Source organism: Curcuma longa, chromosome 20, assembly GCF_044706935.1.
Source record: "Curcuma longa cultivar G26 ecotype Majalengka, Jawa Barat chromosome 20, ITB_CL_G26_1.1, whole genome shotgun sequence".
Classification (NCBI taxonomy): Eukaryota; Viridiplantae; Streptophyta; class Magnoliopsida; order Zingiberales; family Zingiberaceae; genus Curcuma; species Curcuma longa.
Genome location: NC_133880.1, coordinates 8312155 through 8318901, shown reverse-complemented (window position 1 = coordinate 8318901; position 6747 = coordinate 8312155).

The following is a 6747-nucleotide window of genomic DNA, read 5'->3' as shown; positions in this document are numbered from 1 at the left end:
GCACGGAGGAAGAAGAAAAGGAGCCTGCCCTAAATCGCGACATTAGCGACGGAATTAAAAATTTCGTCGCTAATTAGAGACGGAATATTCGATTTCGTCGCTAAATAGCGACGGTAATCAAATTTTCGTCGCAAAGCCGTCGCTAAACTACAATCGCCACTATTCACGGGTTATTTCCGTCGCTGAAATAGCAACGGAAAATAACTTCCATCGCTGAAATAGCGACGGAAACTAAAATTCCGTCGCTAATTAGTGACGGAAACTTAAATTTCGTCGCTAAATGATCTGTTAGCGACTGATATAATTAAAGCCATCGTTAAAATAGCGATGAAAAAAATTTTCGTCGATATATCCGTCGCTATTTCATGATTTCCTTGGTGTGGCCAAAGTAATTTTTATTTTTATATTTTTTTATAATTAGATATTAAAAAATAAGAAAATATTTTTAATTTTTTATTAACCTTCTTTTATATTTTTAATTTTTATTAAAAATTTAAAATTTAAAATAATAAATTTAGATGATTATTTATAAAGTTTAAACGATGTTTAAATTTATTTAACTTAATTTAAGAGGAAAAAAAACGAATAAAAAGAAGTTGTATACGTGGAAAGGAGAGAGGAAAGAGAAGAGAGAGAAAAATATTTATAGGGGTAAAATTAAAATATGTGCATTTTTGAGAATTCTAAACTTTAGTGTGCCTTTTTAAAATTTTGAACTTTGAGTAGGCCCTTTAGAAATTTGTCCAATATTTTTTACATTAATAGACAAAATCTAAAGTTATATCTTAAATTTTGCACTAGGTGGAGGCGTGAATTGAAGAAGCAAAAGAATCCAAGGTATATAAATATAAAAAACACGCAAGGGAAAAGGAAAGGACACTAAGGAAAAGAGAATGAAAAGAAAAAAAATAAAGGGTTAAGTCTTGCGAAACCTTGTTATGCAAAAGATGGAATCCATCATCTTAGCGGCCTTACGCGGTCGACTTCACAATTATCTGTGAGGAGGTAAATCAAGAAATTGCAGTTGACCACGACGGAGAAAGGTATTATCTCGATTTCATTGAAATTTAAACCTTTGTCTTCTTCTGCAACTCTACTCCGTCGTAACTAATTCAGCTATGTCTCAGAGACAATCTTACAGAACCTTATGATCGTGAGCAAGGTTGCTCACAGCCATGATCGGATGGACGTGAGCGCATGGCCACAAGGGTATCATTGTGAGAGATTTAGTATGAGCTTTCCACGTGGAAGAAAGAAAAATTTGTTCCACCTGAATTCCAAAGATGAAAAAATAATCCTTGAATGGATTTTTGAATTCATTCGTCTACTATTTTACAATAGGTACAATTCGTTCTTTCTTTCATCTTCATTTAGAAATAAATTTTTTTAAAAATAATGACATCATAAATAGTCATATTTTAAAATAACGAGAATAAATTTTAAAATAATAATATTGCATTAAGTAAAAAAGTTTATTTTTTAATTATAATATCAATAACTTTTTTAGAATAGTGATCCATATTAAAAACAATTGACAGTTTAAATTAAAAAATTAAAATTTTAAGCTAATTATTATTTTTTGAATCAAATCAAATACGTGAGTCTAACATTAATAATTTTTGATTGATTAGACTTTATTTTTTGATTGATTAGACTTTATTTGTTGCCGAAACGCAGGAGGATTATTAGTATTATAATTATTTTTGATTGATTAACATATTTTTTTAGGAAAATAATTTTTTCAAAAAGGAGTGAAAATTCATTCGCAGTTCTTGTTTTTTTTTTTTGAAAAAAATAATCTTCTGCCAACTAATCTAAGCTCGTGGATCCCTTTTCAAATACTCCGATTCGACTTGATTTAATCCAACACCGTTAAACTTTATCTGTTGTGATTTATTTTTCTCCAAACGCCTGGATGCTGATGTGCGCAGGTCAATCGGAGCATGCCACCTCATCTATATTGCTGAGCTGAAATTCAAACAATCTAAAAGCCTAGAACGATTTTTTTTTTTTGTCAAACATTTGATCACTTTTGATCTGCTTAAATTTATCTTTGCCTAACATCTAATTAGAACTAGTCACTCGGTAAATTTTTCACCCACCTAACTTTCAGTTAGAACTTTCCTATTTACTTGATCACTTGACCTCTAGTCCTTTTCCAACTTAATTTTGGTCCTCCAAATCCCATCGATCAAATCCCTCTCGTCTAGTGTTCCTGATCTACTAAGATTTCCTTACTTAATCATGATTCAACAGACCCACTAGGACTTTACTTTACCTAACCTCCAACTCGAACTTACTTTGCTGGTCATCTGGTCCTAACTAAACTTCTCCTTGACTTCTCTTTATTAGTTATAACTTGACTAGACATACCTCATATCCAAATATTAAGTCCTATTCGAATTAACCCTTAGTCAATCTTATCAAACATAGATACATTGTCAAATATTAAAATTTAAGAGACTGATTGCACCAACAATCTTTCTATTTTTTATGTTTTACAATTTTCTTAAGTTAGGTATAACTCATAAGGTTTAAATTAAATGAGAGACTCACTGGATTTTCTAATTTAAGTTCCCCCCTTCTCATATATAAAAAAGATTAATTACTTTAGGAGGTGTTTGGTTGGGGGTTATCATTGATAACCTTGGTTATGTATCCAAGGTTATCGTTGATAACCTTGTTTGGTTCAGGTTATGATCGATTCCCAAGTAATACAACATCATCGCCACATCAGCAAATGGGTTATAATCCGGTAATGTGATTACCTTGGCAGCCTAAGGTTTTCTACAATTCCTGAGGTTAACAAAAATTTTTTTCATGATTACCCTTCGATTTTAAAACTGAGTTAATTAAAATATAATATAAAATCTAATTAAAATCAAATTAATTAATTCAATAAATTTTAATTTAAATATTTATAAATTAAAAAATAATTTATTTTAAATTTAAAAAATAAATTTAATGAATTATATTTATTAATTTAACAAATTATTTTATTAAAATAATTATTTTAATGAAATATTTTATTAAAAAATATTTTTTTTAATTTTAAAAATAAAATTAACAAATTATATTTATTAATTTAATAAATTATTTTATTAAAATAATTATTTTTAATGAATTATTTTATTAAAATAAAATTATCATATTATATTTATTAATTTAATAAATTATTTTATTAAAATAATTATTTTAATAAATTATTTTATTAAAATAAATATAAATTTATTTTAAATTTAAAAATATAAAATTAAGGAATTATATTTATTAATTTAATAGATTATTTTATTAAAATAATTATTTTAATACATTATTTTATTAAAATATAAAAATTTATTTTAACTTTTCAATAATAAAATTAACAAATTATATTTATTATTTTAATGATTTTTTTATTAAAATAATTATTTTTAATGAACTATTTTATTAAAATAAAATTATCAAATTATATTTATTAATTTAATGAATTATATTAAAATATAATTAAATGAATGGTAATATAGTAAATGTAAAACTGGTTATTTTTTATTCCCTCTAAATAAATAAAATAAAATAAACAACATTAGGTTATGTTTTATGCCCCATAACTTTAGTTATGTGGATTATCCACTGGTAATCACATAACCAAAGTTATACATCATAACTTGAATCAAACACACCCATTTAGGGTTATCCTTCAAAGTGGGAGGTTATTAAATTTTAAAACTTGATTCTTCCTCTCTTTCTTTGTCATTCAAAAATAATAATTTACTTAAAGTTCATCTTAGATTTTGCACCCATAATTTATTAATTTTTTTATAGTAAAATACTTAGTCTAACTCTTTTTTAAAGATTATAGTAGAGTTTAAAATTAATTTTAGAAATATCCTTTTTGAAATTACCTTTCAAAATATTTTTCAAGAACTTTTCCAAAGAGTAATTTTTCAAAGATTTTTCTTCGAGATCCTTTAGAAAGCATAATTTAAAAAATATTTTCCAAAGCAATTTTTTAGATATAATTTTTTGAAATAATTTATAAGGAATTTTGAAAAGATAGGTTTGATATTTTAATCAAGACTTCCCTCAATTGACACACCCTTACGAAACCTTATTAACCATGAGGAAAATTTCCTATGTGTTTTTAGAGGTTGATCCAAATCAAAAAAATAATTTTAAAAGTATTAAAATACATTTCAAAATATTTTTCTTCAAAATATGAATTTTCAAAGAATATATTTTTTAATTTATAAATTTTGAAAACATTTTAAAACCTTTTTAATTTAACGATCTTTGTCATCTCATCTGATGTGTCTCAATACATAGCATATAAAGGTACCTTATGAGTTTTGTGAGATATTTTATCTGATTATTTAAATTTAAATTCTAAGAATTATTTGATCTTGGGTTAAATTTAAATTTAACCGTTGATCAATTTAGTGCACATTTTAGGTTTCAAATTTCATATTTCAGACCGTGATGAAGCATAGGAGTCTTCTTAGATATCGGAACAACAAGTACTTTCAAAGACAAATCTGACTCATGAAATTGAACACTTAGCTAATCTATTGAAAAATTATGATCTAACTAATTTAGGATGTGACGAGGAAGGTTCAGTTAATTCTACTTAACTAAGTAGACTGAGTAGGATACGTATTAACCCACTTACTACATAGACAAAACTTCTTTAATACACTATCATCTCACCCCCTGTATTATGTAGGACAAGTGTCAATCAAATATATATATTTATCTAACTATTGTAAATTAAGTAAGAAATAAACATGTACGATATGACATAGTTTAAAAAATGAAATAATTAAAATATGCACGTGCATAATAATTACACATAAGTCAATCAAGTCAAACAATTTAAATTGATCTCTAATAACATATAGAATTTTCGATTTGATACATTTTGCGTGAGCTCGTGGAATGTGTCAACCCATGTTGATACATTTTGATTTTTATTAATTTTTATTTATTTGAGTTTTATTTTATTAACTAGTTTGATAATTATAGACATTTTTTTAATAATTAGGTTCATAGATTTTTTACTTGTGCTTGATATTATATTATTTGAATTATTAATTTATTTTTATAATTTTGAATTCGTTGAATTTTAAAAAGTTGTGGATTTAATTTTTAATTTTAGATTTGATTTAATTTATATTCTATAAATAAATAGTTATGAAACTTGATAATAATTAATTTTAATTTTTTTAAAAATTTGACTTGTTAAAATTGATATTTTTATTTTCATAAATTTCAGTATTTAATTTCAAAATTTTTAGATTTATTTTCAAATTTTCAAAATTATTTATTATTTTATAATTTGATTTAATTTATATTCCATAACTAAATAGTTATGAAACTTGATAATAATTAATTTTAATTTTTTTAAAACTTTGATTTGTTAAAATTGATATTTTTATTTTCATAAATTTTAGTATTTAATTTCAAAATTTTTAGATTTATTTTCAAAATTTCAAATTATTTATTATTTTATAATTAAAAGGTTCTTGATTATAATTAATATTATTATTTAAATTTAAGTTTTTAATATTTAAATTTGAATTAGTATTTTTAAGTTTTTAAAAATTTATTGTATGAATTTTTAAGATTTAATTTTAAATTTTTAATATTTGAATTATTAATTTTAGGATTTATCTTGTTAAATTTTTCTTTTGAATTTATAATATTTACATTTGAATTTTTTAGATTAAATTTACTATTGAGATTTGAAGATTTATTTTCTAAATTTTTAAAATTTGAATTTGAATTTGAATTTATCTTAATTAATTTAAGATTATCTTGCGTTTTGAAATTTAAATTCAAATTATTTGTATTTACATTGTTTAGATTATTTTAATTAATTAATTTTGAATTATTAACATTAATTAGATTTGAATTAGCAGAGTTATCTTAATAATAATTTAATTATTAATTAAATTAATTTTATTTTGATTAATTAAATTATTAATTAATTTTAGATTAATTAAATTAATTAAATTTGAATAGGCTAAAGTATTTTTTGTTGAATTAGTTAAAAATTTTATCTAGGTTTTGATTAATTTGATTAATGTTTAAATTAATTTGATTGTGATCAATTTTATTTTCTAAATTTATTAAAATCTGAATTAATAATTAATTTAGAATATTTAATCCTGAATTAATAAATAAAATTGAATTGTTCAAATTAGAAGGATTGATTTTGATTTGAATTTTTTAAATTAATATTTTTATTAATTAAAATTAATTATAAATTATCTAAATTATTCATATTTGAAATTTTAAATTATTATTATTTTTAATTAAAATTAATTTTGAATTATCTAAATTATTTATATTTTTGAATTTGTATTTTTAATAATTAATTTTAAATTTTCTAATTTATCTTGATTTAAAATTTTAATTTTGTATTGTTATTAATTAAATTAAATTTTGATTTTTTAATTCAAGTTGAAATTTTCAAACCTAAACTAACTTACAAATTACAATCTAGTTTATTTCAAGAGAAACCTAGTTTATCATCCATAATACTAACGGGTGTTTGGTTGGGGGTTATTTTTGATATTTTTAATTATCTGTTCAAAGAATTTAATGAATTATTTTATTAATATAATTATTTTATTAAAAAATATATAAATTTATGTTAAATTTTAAAAAATAAAATTAATAAATTATGTTTTTAAATTTAATAAATTATTTTATTAAATAATTATTTAAGTGAATTATTTTATTAAAATAATATTAATGAATTATATT